The following is a 13,913-nucleotide window of genomic DNA, read 5'->3' as shown; positions in this document are numbered from 1 at the left end:
ATGACATTTGCTTTGTCAAATGCAAGCTGTGTAATCAGAAAGTGAAAAGAGGAAAAAGTGTCAGCAACCTCAATACCACAAATATATGGAAACATGTGCGGACCAAGCACGTGGTGGAGTTACAAAGACACACTGAAGACCTAGGCCAACCTACAGCGCCACCTACCACCTCTTCAGCTCATGTTGCAGCCTCTTCCTCCAGCTCACACACAGCTGGTTCGGCTTCCTCACAGGATCGGCATGGAAGAACCTCTGGCACTGTTGTACAGAGACACAGTGTCATCCCACCCACAGCACCACGTTTCCTGTCATCCTCACACTCCCAGGCCAGTCTACAGCCATCGGTAGCACAGGCATGGGAGAAAAGGCGCCCATACTCAGCAAACCACCCTCGAGCACAGGCTCTGAAACCTGGCATTGCAAAACTACTGTCCCTTGAAAAGCTCTCATTCAGGCTGGTGGAGACTGACACCTTCCGTAACTTCATGGCATTGGCAGTCCCACAATACAACGTGCCCAGCCACTTTCATTTCAGCAGGCAAGCCGTCCCCGCCCTGCAAAAGCATGTGAAGGGAAAAATTAAACATGCGCTACTAAACGCTGTCAGTAGCAAGGTCCACCTCACCACCGAAGCGTGGACCCGTAACCATGGACAGGGACGATATCTTTCCCTCACTGCCCATTGGGTAAATGTTGTGGAACTGGGTACAGATCTTGAGAGTGGCACTGTACGTGTTCTGCCAACTCCAAGGATTGCAGGAATCCAGTCTGTACACATTGACTCCTCCTCATACTCCAGTTCCCCTGAATCAGCGCTGCAGGAGCCGTCACAGTCTACCTCCACATGGACCCATGAACGCTTACCTGTTATGACCGATATGAGCACAGCCGTGGCCAAACGTCAACAGGCCGTATTGAAATTAATTTCTTTGGGGAATCGAAGCCACACAGCGCAGGAGCTCTGGAATGCCATCAAGCAGGAGAGCGAAGTGTGGTTTGTGCCAGCGAATCTCCAGCCAGGCATGGTAGTGTGTGACAATGGCCGAAATCTGGTGGCAGCTCTGGGCCTAGGCAACCTCACTCACATCCCATGTCTGGCACATGTGCTCAACTTGGTCGTGCAGAGTTTTTTGAGGGACTATCCGAATCTTGATGCACTGCTGCACAAGGTCCGCATAGAGTGTGCTCACTTGTGGCGTTCCAGCATGGCAAGATCGCGCATTGCAGCTCTGCAGCGCCGATTCCACCTTCCGGAACATTGCATCATATGTGACCTACCCACCAGGTGGAATTCAACATTACATACAGTGGGGAAAAAAAGTATTTAGTCAGTCAGCAATAGTGCAAGTTCCACCACTTAAAAAGATGAGAGGCGTCTGTAATTTACATCATAGGTAGACCTCAACTATGGGAGACAAACTGAGAAAAAAAAATCCAGAAAATCACATTGTCTGTTTTTTTTTCATTTTATTTGCATATTATGGTGGAAAATAAGTATTTGGTCAGAAACAAAATTTCATCTCAATACTTTGTGATATATCCTTTGTTGGCAATGACAGAGGTCAAACGTTTTCTGTAAGTCTTCACAAGGTTGCCACACACTGTTGTTGGTATGTTGGCCCATTCCTCCATGCAGATCTCCTCTAGAGCAGTGATGTTTTTGGCTTTTCGCTTGGCAACACGGACTTTCAACTCCCTCCAAAGGTTTTCTATAGGGTTGAGATCTGGAGACTGGCTAGGCCACTCCAGGACCTTGAAATGCTTCTTACGAAGCCACTCCTTTGTTGCCCTGGCGGTGTGCTTTGGATCATTGTCATGTTGAAAGACCCAGCCACGTTTCATCTTCAATGCCCTTGCTGATGGAAGGAGGTTTGCACTCAAAATCTCACGATACATGGCCCCATTCATTCTTTCATGTACCCGGATCAGTCGTCCTGGCCCCTTTGCAGAGAAACAGCCCCAAAGCATGATGTTTCCACCACCATGCTTTACAGTAGGTATGGTGTTTGATGGATGCAACTCAGTATTCTTTTTCATCCAAACACGACAAGTTGTGTTTCTACCAAACAGTTCCAGTTTGGTTTCATCAGACCATAGGACATTCTCCCAAAACTCCTCTGGATCATCCAAATGCTCTCTAGCAAACTTCAGACGGGCCCGGACATGTACAGGCTTAAGCAGTGGGACACGTCTGGCACTGCAGGATCTGAGTCCATGGTGGCGTAGTGTGTTACTTATGGTAGGCCTTGTTACATTGGTCCCAGCTCTCTGAAGTTCATTCACTAGGTCCCCCCGCGTGGTTCTGGGATTTTTGCTCACCGTTCTTGTGATCATTCTGACCCCACGGGGTGGGATTTTGCGTGGAGGACCAGATCGAGGGAGATTATCAGTGGTCTTGTATGTCTTCCATTTTCTAATTATTGCTCCCACAGTTGATTTCTTCACTCCAAGCTGGTTGGCTATTGCAGATTCAGTCTTCCCAGCCTGGTGCAGGGCTACAATTTTGTTTCTGGTGTCCTTTGACAGCTCTTTGGTCTTCACCATAGTGGAGTTTGGAGTCAGACTGTTTGAGGGTGTGCACAGGTGTCTTTTTATACTGATAACAAGTTTAAACAGGTGCCATTACTACAGGTAATGAGTGGAGGAAAGAGGAGACTCTTAAAGAAGAAGTTACAGGTCTGTGAGAGCCAGAAATCTTGATTGCTTGTTTCTGACCAAATACTTATTTTCCACCATAATATGCAAATAAAATGAAAAAAAAACAGACAATGTGATTTTCTGGATTTTTTTTTCTCAGTTTGTCTCCCATAGTTGAGGTCTACCTATGATGTAAATTACAGACGCCTCTCATCTTTTTAAGTGGTGGAACTTGCACTATTGCTGACTGACTAAATACTTTTTTTCCCCACTGTATGTTGGAGAGGTTGTGTGAGCAGCAGGCAGCAGTAATAAAGTACCAGCTGCATCAGGTGCAAACAAGTCGCACTGCGCGCCGTTCACACTTCACCACCACTGAGTGGGCCTCTATGAAGGACATCTGCCACATTTTGCGTGCCTTCGATGATTCCACGTGGATGGCGAGTGCAGATGATGCACTAGTCAGCATGACTATCCCTCTTATCTGCCTGCTTGAAAAAACACTGCAAGCACTAAGGGAGGAGGTTGTGGAAGAGGTGAAGTATGAGGAGTCACAAATGCCATCTGCTTCTGGACAGTCTGCGCAACGTGGTTCCTCACAAAGGCCTAGGCAGGGGACACTTTGTGAGGAGGATGAGGAGGAGTCAATGGAGGAGGAAGACATCTGTCCAGAGGAGGGAGGTACACAATGCTCTAGTAGTCAGTATGTAGAGCAAGGGTGGGGTGATGCAGAGCAGGCAGAGATGACGCTTAAAGCAGGGGACAGCGTTTCTTGGCCAGTTGGCAGTCTGCAGCACATGGTTGATTTCATGCTGCAGTGCCTGAGAAACAACCGCCGCATCGCCCACATTCTCCACACGGCTGATTATTGGGTGTACACCCTCCTAGATCCTCGCTACCGGGACAACTTAGAAAGCCTCATAACACCGTTGAACCGGGAGTGTAAAATGCGGAAGTACCAAGACACACTGGTGCATTCCATCATGTTCTCCATTCCACCTGAGAGCAGTGCTGCTAGCGCTTTACAAAGCAGCTCAGTGCGTTGAGGCAGTGGAGGAAGCTCTACACAAAGAGGGAGCAGAAGCATTGCCTCAGCACAAGGCAGGACTAGTATGGCCCAAATGTGGCAAAGTTTTGTGTCCCCGCCACAAATGTCTACACCATCACAGACGGCTCCAGTCAGCAGGAAGCAACGTTTCTGTCAGATGGTGACAGACAACATGTCTTGCCCTCTCAGTGTTCTCCCACACGGCTCTTCCCCCTTCAAATTTTGGGTCTCTAAGCTGGATACATGGCCAGAGCTTAGCCAGTATGCATTGGAGGTGCTGGCTTGCCCTGCTGCTAGTGTATTATTGGAACGGGTCTTTAGTGCTGCAGGTGGTGTACTAACAGACAGTCGCATGCAACTATCCTCCGATAACGTTGACCGGCTTACTTTTCTGAAAATGAACAAGGCCTGGAACTCGCAGGAATTTGCCAGTCCTCTTCCAGATTAAATAATTGGTTGGCAACAGTATCTAGGTCTCCTGTTGTGTTCATGTTTCTACCACCTGAACTGTAATCCCTGGGCTCCAACACCACCAGTTGCTGCTCAGAAGTGCCGTCTGCACAGTCAACACTTACTCCTGTGTTATTGGGGTTCAGTAACTTCAGCTGATCCCCTGCTGGGTGTCCGGCAATTTCGCCTGCTCTGTCCACATTCACACTACAACAGACATTAAACTTGCACCAATTAGGTCTCTGGCTACACTCTGTTTCTACTGTAATCCCTTGGCTCCAACACAATGAAGGCTAGTTCCGTAGTGCCAATAGGACAAGCTCCCCCTGTAGGACTGTGGGTTTCGGTAACTCCGGCCGGCTCGCGGCCTTGCAATTTTTTTTTTCATGTGCACCTTCTGCTGCCTATCTGAGTTCCAGTACCATTAGCTGGTTCTTTGGAAGTCAATCTTGAATATGCCCCCCTTTGTTCCAGTAACGTCAGCTGGTTCCAGGCAGAGCCTTTGGCTTAGGTGCCTCCTTCTCGGGTTCCGAGTTCCACCAACGTCTGCTGGTCCTTGGTAGTGCTTTCTGGCACAGGTATCTCCTGCTTAGTAACTGGGTTCCAGTACCATCAAATGGTCCTCGGTAGTTCCATTGGCTCTTGTACCTTCGGCTACCCTTCCAGGTTCCAGTACCGTCAGCTGGTTCTCAGCAGTTCCTCAGCCTTCTTGTACATTCTGCTACATTTCCAAGTTCAAGCTTTTTGAAATGGTTTTTGGTAATCACTCTGGATCTCCCTGACGATGACCCTAAAGACGACGACCCTGAAGTCCACCCCGAACAAGATGACGACCCCGAAAACGACGACCCTGGAGATGACGATCCTGAAGACCACCCCGAAGAATTAAAATAATTTAAAAAAAAAATGAATTCCTGCTATTCCATTTGATTGGGCTAAACCTCTATGCCTTTAATGTCTCCTCCACCTCCCCCAATACATTCTACATTATTCTTAGTTGTTTTCCTTCATGTAGAAATAACCTACAAGGAAAGTAAGGTTTTTTTTCATTCCTATATTTGTGTCCCTTCTGGCACAGGTATCTCCTGCTTAGTAACTGGGTTCCAGTACCATCAAATGGTCCTCGGTAGTTCCATTGGCTCTTGTACCTTCGGCTACCCTTCCAGGTTCCAGTACCGTCAGCTGGTTCTCAGCAGTTCCTCAGCCTTCTTGTACATTCTGCTACATTTCCAAGTTCAAGCTTTTTGAAATGGTTTTTGGTAATCACTCTGGATCTCCCTGACGATGACCCTAAAGACGACGACCCTGAAGTCCACCCCGAACAAGATGACGACCCCGAAAACGACGACCCTGGAGATGACGATCCTGAAGACCACCCCGAAGAATTAAAATAATTTAAAAAAAAAATGAATTCCTGCTATTCCATTTGATTGGGCTAAACCTCTATGCCTTTAATGTCTCCTCCACCTCCCCCAATACATTCTACATTATTCTTAGTTGTTTTCCTTCATGTAGAAATAACCTACAAGGAAAGTAAGGTTTTTTTTCATTCCTATATTTGTGTCCCTTTGACTTGCATTTGTTTCCGGTATCGAAATCGGCAACATCTGATATTTTAAGGGTATCGGTCCGATCCAATCCGATCCTATATTTCCCGATATTGGAAGGTATCGCTCAACACTAACGGCAACATTTCCAAAGCAATCAGCCTTGAGCCTTTTTTCTACCGCTTTCCCTACCCCTGCATCTGTCCCTAGGCTAAATGCGCATTGCATCTGATACAAACAGCAAAGCACAATATTAACCCTAAGGTCGGGATCACACATGTGATAATCTCGGACCAGTCTCGCATCTTAATACCCGGCACTGCCGCTGGCACTTGGGAGCAGAGAATGCAGCTACATGTATTTCTATACAGCCGCACCCTCAGCTCCCGATTGTCGGCAGCAGTGCCGGGTATTAAGATGTAAGACTCGTCCGAGTTTCTCGTATGTGTGATTCCAGCCTAAGAAGGACTATTAGTATGATCGTACAGAATCAGCACCAGTATTAACACTACAGGACTCTGATTCCTTATACTGTACACACACACGCCTGGACAAGCACTCTCTGCCACCAATTCTAATTGTCACTGAGCTGTGCAACAGCATCAGTATGCCAAGCATGGTGGTGCCTGTCCTTTTATACTCCTGATGATTTAATGCAGCCATCCAATCACAGTAATGCCCCTACCAAGATGGCTATGGCATTACAGTGTCTGGCAGGCTATACCTGCATTGTTATTGGTGGTGTAATAGGCGCCAAACAAGTGGAGCGGGGATTCGAGTTTTCAATCTAGCACCACAGAAACTCGAGTGATAACCAAGTATCACTGATCACATTTGCTCATCATTAAATATTATCTCTGCTTGCAGTACTAGAGAGCACATAGTTTGAGACAGCAGCACAACTATTACACTGGCTTAAACTGGCAATCAATGAGAAATGCAACATCCCCTGTCAAGATATAAAACAGAACATGGGATCATCCCATTAAAAGTTTAAGCAAAGTCTATAAACAAACAAAATACATAGAATGTAGAAGAAAAAGTGAAATGTATCACATTTCAGGCAACTAGTGAGTGCGTGTAAGGCTAAGTTCCTACAATATATGCAGTAGAAGTCAATAGAACATAGGGATAGATGTACAGTATAAAAGAAAATTGCTGATGATTATGATGGGGACGTCAAGATTTTCTTTGTCTAGAAATAGAAATGCATGAAGAATTTGACATTTCAGTTAGACATAACTCTTAGGCTATGCTCACATGTTGTTTTTTGCTGCATATTTTATGCAAATTAAAAGCTGCTTTTTACCGTACCATGCTTTTTTTTGTTTCTGACTTAATTGGAAAACTGATGCATTTTTGAAAACTGCAGCATGCCAATTCTTTCAGCAGTTCTTGCAGCATTTTTTCACCTATAGAAAGCAATGAGTAAGTGCAAAAAAGCAGCCAACGTACATTAAAAACACTACCATCACTTTTTGCAGCGCTTTTGCAGGTACATCAGGATGTATGATTTTCCTAAGTTTAAACCATAATGCCTTGGTATCCTCACATGAGCCTGGATGTTAGTAAAAGTACAGTTTAATTGAATTAATAACATGTGTAAAAGTAAACAATGCCTAACCAACTCAATGTGCTATCAATGTGTGAACAATGCCTAACAAACACAATGCACTATCAATGTGTGAACAATGCCTGCCAATTCAATGAGCTATCAATGTATCAACAATGGCTGACCATTTCAATGGCCCTACTAATGTGCTTGGCAAACAATGCCCTATCAGCTCAATGTATTAAGAAAACAATGCCTAACCAATTCAAAAGGACAGGGAAAATTTAATTGAATAGCGGATAGGGGTGAGATAATATATGATATCAACCAGTTCACTAAAGCCAACCAATTGAAAACAATTCTAAGTCCAAGAATCACATTAGTAGACATAGGCAAGGCATAGTAAAAATGGTCAGTAATCCAAAAAACATTAATGGTATTAGCTTTTTTGGTGAGCCCTTAGGATTCTCAGAACAAGTCACAGGAACATGGACAAACTGTACTAGACTAATGGGAACACAAGATACAGAAATAGCTTTAACAAACTAAGGACGGGAGGACTTGGCAACATACAGTAGCACACACCAACACCACTAAACTATAGGGGTTGATCAGGCGTCTCCTTATTGAGGAGAGTGTCTTTTACACAAGATGCCTCCCAGCTATTGGCAGGGAAACATCTTGCGGGAGTTCACTTTAACTAAATGCTTCCCAGCAGTAGCTGGGGACATTTTGCCATGTGCACGAGCTATCCCTTTAAAAGTAGGGGAGGTCACGAGCACACTAGGCTTGCCGATGAAAACCAATATGTCATGCACAGAAAAGGAAGAGTATTATTAGATTGCTGCTGCTGGAGTGGTGAGTATGCCATCGTCCTCGCAGGGAGCGTGGAAGGGAACCATGTGTGGGGCACTGAGCACAGACGTTACAGTAATCCCCTTTACTCCCCTCTTTTTTAAGTCCCCAAGGACTCCATGCAGAGAAGATAGTGCCAGATTCTTCTTCCTTAATTCCCATGACCTCTCATCAGGACCATGCGTTCTCTAAGCCATTGGAAGAAAGGCAAAGTCACCCACCTTCTTCTTTGGCAGGGTGCCTCTCACTGATTGGACAAAATCGGAGCAGTATGGAGTGAATATGGAAACAAGGACCTTAATTTGCTGAGTTTCTCTTAGCCCAGCTCGAAGAGCTGTCCCCTTGGAAGCAATGAAGATTGACTGGGACTTTTCCTCCTGGTCGGAGAACAGTTGAGACTCGGAAGATGCCTCCACCTTGACGTTGTCATCGTGCGACCACCTGGAACCAGAAGATACCCTCACAGGGTCAATCTTCACATTGGCCTCACACAGGATACATCCTTATGGTGGGATACTTTTAATAGGCCATTGGAACTCCTTTGCCTTCCAGAGAGGATGGCAACACTGGTGGCCAAGCTGGAAGCACCGGAATCAGACACCCCTTATGACATGACTTTCCTTATTGAAGCACCTCAATGGACTTCCAATCTAGTACAGACTCATGAGTTCTCAGCCATAGAAGACCTAAGAAAAGGAGGTGAAAAATGTCAGCCAGCACAAAGAAAGCAATTTTCTCTGAATTAAATGCTCCTACAGTATCTGAAGCTCTAGAGGTTCAGTGACGAATTGAACGACTTCAGCTAGTTCCCTCCCTTCAATGAATGACTCTGATGTTACCACAATTTGATGTAAAGAATTTCCCACCAAACTGGAGTCAAGAAAGGCTGTTTTGTTGAACTGGATACCTCTGCAGGACATGGATCCATTTAAAGTCAGAGGTGAAGAATCTCCTCTCTCATCTAGGGTAGCATCACCCACAGGCCCTAGGATTAGGGGTTTAAACCTCTTAGAACAGTCACAAATAAAGTATTCTGCCCTACCACAGCAGAAGCACACTCCATTGGCACGAGCACTCGCTTGTTGTTACTCTGTAGCCTAACACGATCAACCTGCATGAGTTGCAAGAGGATGGCTGTTTCTGGAGGTTGAGGAAAGAGGAATCTTTGCAAAGACAAAACCAGATGTGCCAGTTTCCTTTCATGCGCCACCTCTTTGGTCTCCTCTGAAAACTTCAGGTTGATTCAGATTTCTAGGCAGATTAATTCATGTTAAGTGGCTAGAATATCACGTCCAGCCAACTCTTCCTTGATCCTTCAGGATAATCATTCCCAGAAGGTGGCTACCAATGCTTCTTCATTCCATCCAAGTTCGGAAGACAAGGTGTGAAACCGAATGGCATACTGGCTAACTAGCATTTCTCCTTGACGCAGTCAGAGCAAGAGATACTGCGGAGGAAGAACAACCAGATTTGCCAAAGACCTTTTAGAAGGCTACTAGGAAGGCCTGTAGATCCATGGTCACAGAATCCCCTCTCTCTCATAAGTGGTTATTCTATGCTAGGATTTCTCTTGCAAGATGGAACATCAAGAATCCCACTTTAACCCATTCCGTTAGGAACTGAAGGGCCAAAAGTTCAAAGTGCAGGGTACACTGGTTCAGGAATCCATGGCACTGCTTAGGATTGCAGCAGAATCATGGTGGAGCCAATAAGCAAAGATTAACTCCTGGAGCATAGGTCACAGACAGAGTAGACTTAGCCATTGCTGCGCCAACTTGAGCAGGAGCGAAAGAAGTGGCCATGTTTAAAGTATCCAACTGGTATTCACAGTCCTTAAATACATTTTATCTTACTTATCTCACTTATGGGAGAGCTCTTGCTACAGCTCCTGGGGCTGGAGAATCTTGGGATCAACAGGATGCATGGCCTGAGCAAACTCTTATACTCGCAGGTCTCGCACATTATTCATAAACCCACTGTGCCAAATGGTCGAGCCTGCCTAGGAAGGGGCAAAGCTTAGCGGCTACTTGGTGTTCACTGGAGCTCCAGATGGTGGAGACAGACTAGGCCTTCAGGTAGCCGCCAGCTACCATTCCTAGGCAGTCACAGGTTCTGCAGCTGCCGATCCCAGGGGTCGGGTTCGCTGACACAGGGAGACGTGACCGCTGTCATTGACTTGCAGGATATGAAGATAGACTGTAAGGACTGCTTTAACCTTGAATATAGGTTCTTGATCTTACTCGTAGATATCAGGAAACAGTATAGGAGCTGGCTGCACTAGGACCAAGGTCTACGGACTCAGGACTGGATGTACAGGGACCAGGGACTTGGGAATAGGTACCGCAGAAGCGGTTTCAGGATCAGGATACCACCAAAGCTGTCACAGAAACACGGTCACACTATACGAGACTAATGGGAACACAGGATATGGGAATAACCTTAACAGACTAAGAATCGGGGACCTGGAAGCATGCCGTTGCACACACCAACACCACTAAGACTAAACAATATGGGTAGCTTAGTCACCTCTCTATTGCGGAGGGTGCCTTTTATGCAAGCTTTTGGCTGGAAGCTTTTAAGTTTTTAGCTGGAAAACATTTTGCAGGTGTTCACTTTAACTAAAACCCTCCCAGCAGTAGCTGGGGGCATTTTACCATGGGTGTGTGCTACCCTTTTAAGGGCATTACCTTAATAATTTTACTCTTTTAAGCCTATGAGGATTGGGACCATGGTGGAGACCTCTTATCACAGTATTGTCATGGCAATAATATACCCATGCTGGTGGGAGGTAATATTGGTTTTGTTATAGATGGTTCTGTTTAGTAATGTCTTGTGGTATTACTTAATAACTGTATGATGCTAATATTTTGTGCTGATATAGTATTTTTAGATGGTTACTGATTGGCCGTTCGTCCTTGTTCTTATACACCCTAGCAAGGCCCTTGCAGTAAAGATTTCCTATGTGTATTATCCATGGAGTTAAAGAAAACAACTGAAACCTAAATTAAGCCAGTGTGAATGAGCGTCATTTCTTTCATGTTCTGGTGTGAGGATATAAATCATGCAGCCATTGTATACTCGCCATAAAAAATGTAAATCATTGAAAGCATTAGAGTGGAGTTATAACGCAGACAAGATATGTATATTTCGCTATGGAAACTATCTTATCCATATGAGAGGTGCAGCTCATAAATATCGCTTACAGGATCCAGCCTTTGTCTTGCAGAGCGCCATGAAATGTATTACAAATTAGTTTCATACAGATCCGTTCTTGTAGAGCCATTCAAATACCTCATTGTTCTCCTATACCCGAATTATTTACATATGACACAAACAACCATCACTTCTATAGCGTTGCCTCCGGCACAGCGAAATGTAACATTTTCTCTGATTGCTCTAAAACATCTTTTGTAATTACATTCTGATATGCTGCCAACTTAGCATTAAAGTATTTTACATAGAAATGTGATGTCAGGGCAGGAAGCACATCGAGTCTCATTATACTCTGCTTTTCTAGCTTCATGTTATTTTACCTTTTTTTACCTCTGGTATTGGATCTCAAAGCAAAAGTTGTTTTCCGCCACATTTTAGCAAAAACACACAATCATGTACACATACCCACATAGATACACATATGGTGCTGTTCACGCACATTCCAGGGCTCCATCACAAATTCTTTCATTTTTGTCGTTTGAAAAATTTGCGTATGCCTTTGTTTCCAGTCAAAGCTTCTCAGTCTATTGACTTATAATTGGGACCATTGGGTTTCATCACATGTTCCTTCATTTTTGACATTTGAAAAATTTGCGTACACCCTTGTTTCCAGCCAATGCTGCTCAGCCTATTGACTTATAATGGAACTTTTCAGTTTCATTATTGACATCTGAAAATTTGTGATCTATGTAGCCCCTTGATATAAATCAAGGCTCCTCAGCAAAACCCAACCGTCCCCATTGTCATTGGATCTAGAGCACAATTTTTCAAATGTCAAAAAATGAAGATTCTGGGATTTCGGTCCTTGGATGGTTGTGGTATCGGTTCCTCTTACTGATCTGGCCATGCATTGCGGCTTTCAATTTGAAGTGGATCTGCAGTTAGAATTTTACCCATTTTGTGCTGGGCTCCTAGGTTAAAAATTCCACCTATGACAACATCTATACAGAGTTGATATGTTCTTCATGGGATTCCTTCCATATGCCAAAGACAAACTGATAGGGAGTTTAGATTGTGATACCCAATGGGAACAGTGATAATAATGTTGGTGAAGCGTTGCAAAATATGATAGCGCTATGTAAATGAATAAAATAAATTAATTAGCAATGCAAGTGTGAAAAGAACCAATACATGCAAACATTCACTTATACTGTGTATATATATTTATATACACATTGCACAAACACAAACCTGCCTAATAAGGCACACAAAGCAACAATATAACTTTATAGAAAGTTTGGTATTGTTGGAGCCTAATGCCATATTCACATTCCAGATTTTGGCTTACAAATACTGATGTAAAATACTGACCAAATACTGAACTCATGAACGTGGTCTTACAGTACATGCCTGATTCTTCATTTTCTTGGACACATAACACCCCTGACAGAAACCTGACTGCTTCTCTCTACTCAGGTGTCTGGAATGTATATGTTTTTGTGGAGTTACCAGAGATCTTTAATGCATTTCCAGCTTTAACTACAAATAGGGTTGCCACCCTGCATTTCTACTTGGTAACTGGAAAAATTGAAATATTATACCGGCAATAGCAAAGTTCGGGATTTTTTGAAATCCTCTAATGCTGATTAAGCTGCCAGTCATTGCAAGTGGTGCAGTTACAGCCTCCATTATCTGTTCACAGAGCGGTGACTAGAAGCCAAACGCTGCAGAAAGGAATAAAGAATATTTTCTACTGGCAGTGGGACTCTCAGTATTGGTGCCACAGTGGCAGAATGCTATTAACCTGCAGATTAATCCCATATCTGCAGGTTAACAACATTATATTACATGGCAGCTTCATTTTACGTTTCCACCATGACCTTTTGTTAAAATTTTTCTGCTGCGCATTTTCACTGAAAAAAATCATAGCTTGTTATAGTTCCAGTAATGTAGTAGAACCCTACATGTCATGCGTCAGAGTTTGAACCCTGGAGCCTGTGCTTTGTGGTCAGCTTCTCTGTCTACCACAGCAGTTACACCTTTTCTCCAGGTGCTTTTTGGCTGTCATCCTTGCTTTAGTCTTTTTAGTGTAACAAGTGTTTTCATTTACTCATTTGTCTGCCCTATCACCTTTTGGGTGTGGCTTTATATACTTTCCCCCTGTATGTGTTTCCTGATGGTGATATTCTCATATGGATGTCCAGCTATACTGCTGTAGTTTATGCCAGTCAATGAAAGACCAGCTAGGGTTTATCTCTCTCCTGTTTATGCTTTTCACCTTGCACCTATCTTCTGTTTCTTGTTTAGAAAGTAGGCAGCATTCTCTCTAGCTTCTAATTATGTATTTTGTGGCTTGTTTAAACTCACACTGGGATCTCTTTCTATCTCAGCACTCCTTCCCTTCTGTAGGTAATTTGCACTCTGCTCTGCCCTCTGGTGCCTTATCAGTAAAATGAAGCACTCAATGACCTTTCAGACAGCATAGGTCTGAGCCATAATATTTTAGCCCTTTAATAAGGCCTATTCCAGCCCTTGTTGGACTGTGGGTTCAGAACATCTTGCCTGTACAGGAACTGGCAGGGTTAGTGGCAGTTTCTAATGTTTTACCTATTTTCCTGTGTGAGTTGTTGCACAATCATAACAATGGGATTCATAGAATTCTCCGGCCCAC

Source organism: Dendrobates tinctorius, unplaced genomic scaffold (genome assembly GCF_039654945.1).
Source record: "Dendrobates tinctorius isolate UK_male_01 unplaced genomic scaffold, ASM3965494v1 ptg000034l, whole genome shotgun sequence".
NCBI classification, from domain to species: Eukaryota; Metazoa; Chordata; class Amphibia; order Anura; family Dendrobatidae; genus Dendrobates; species Dendrobates tinctorius.
Note: the sequence above shows the minus strand (reverse complement) of the source record.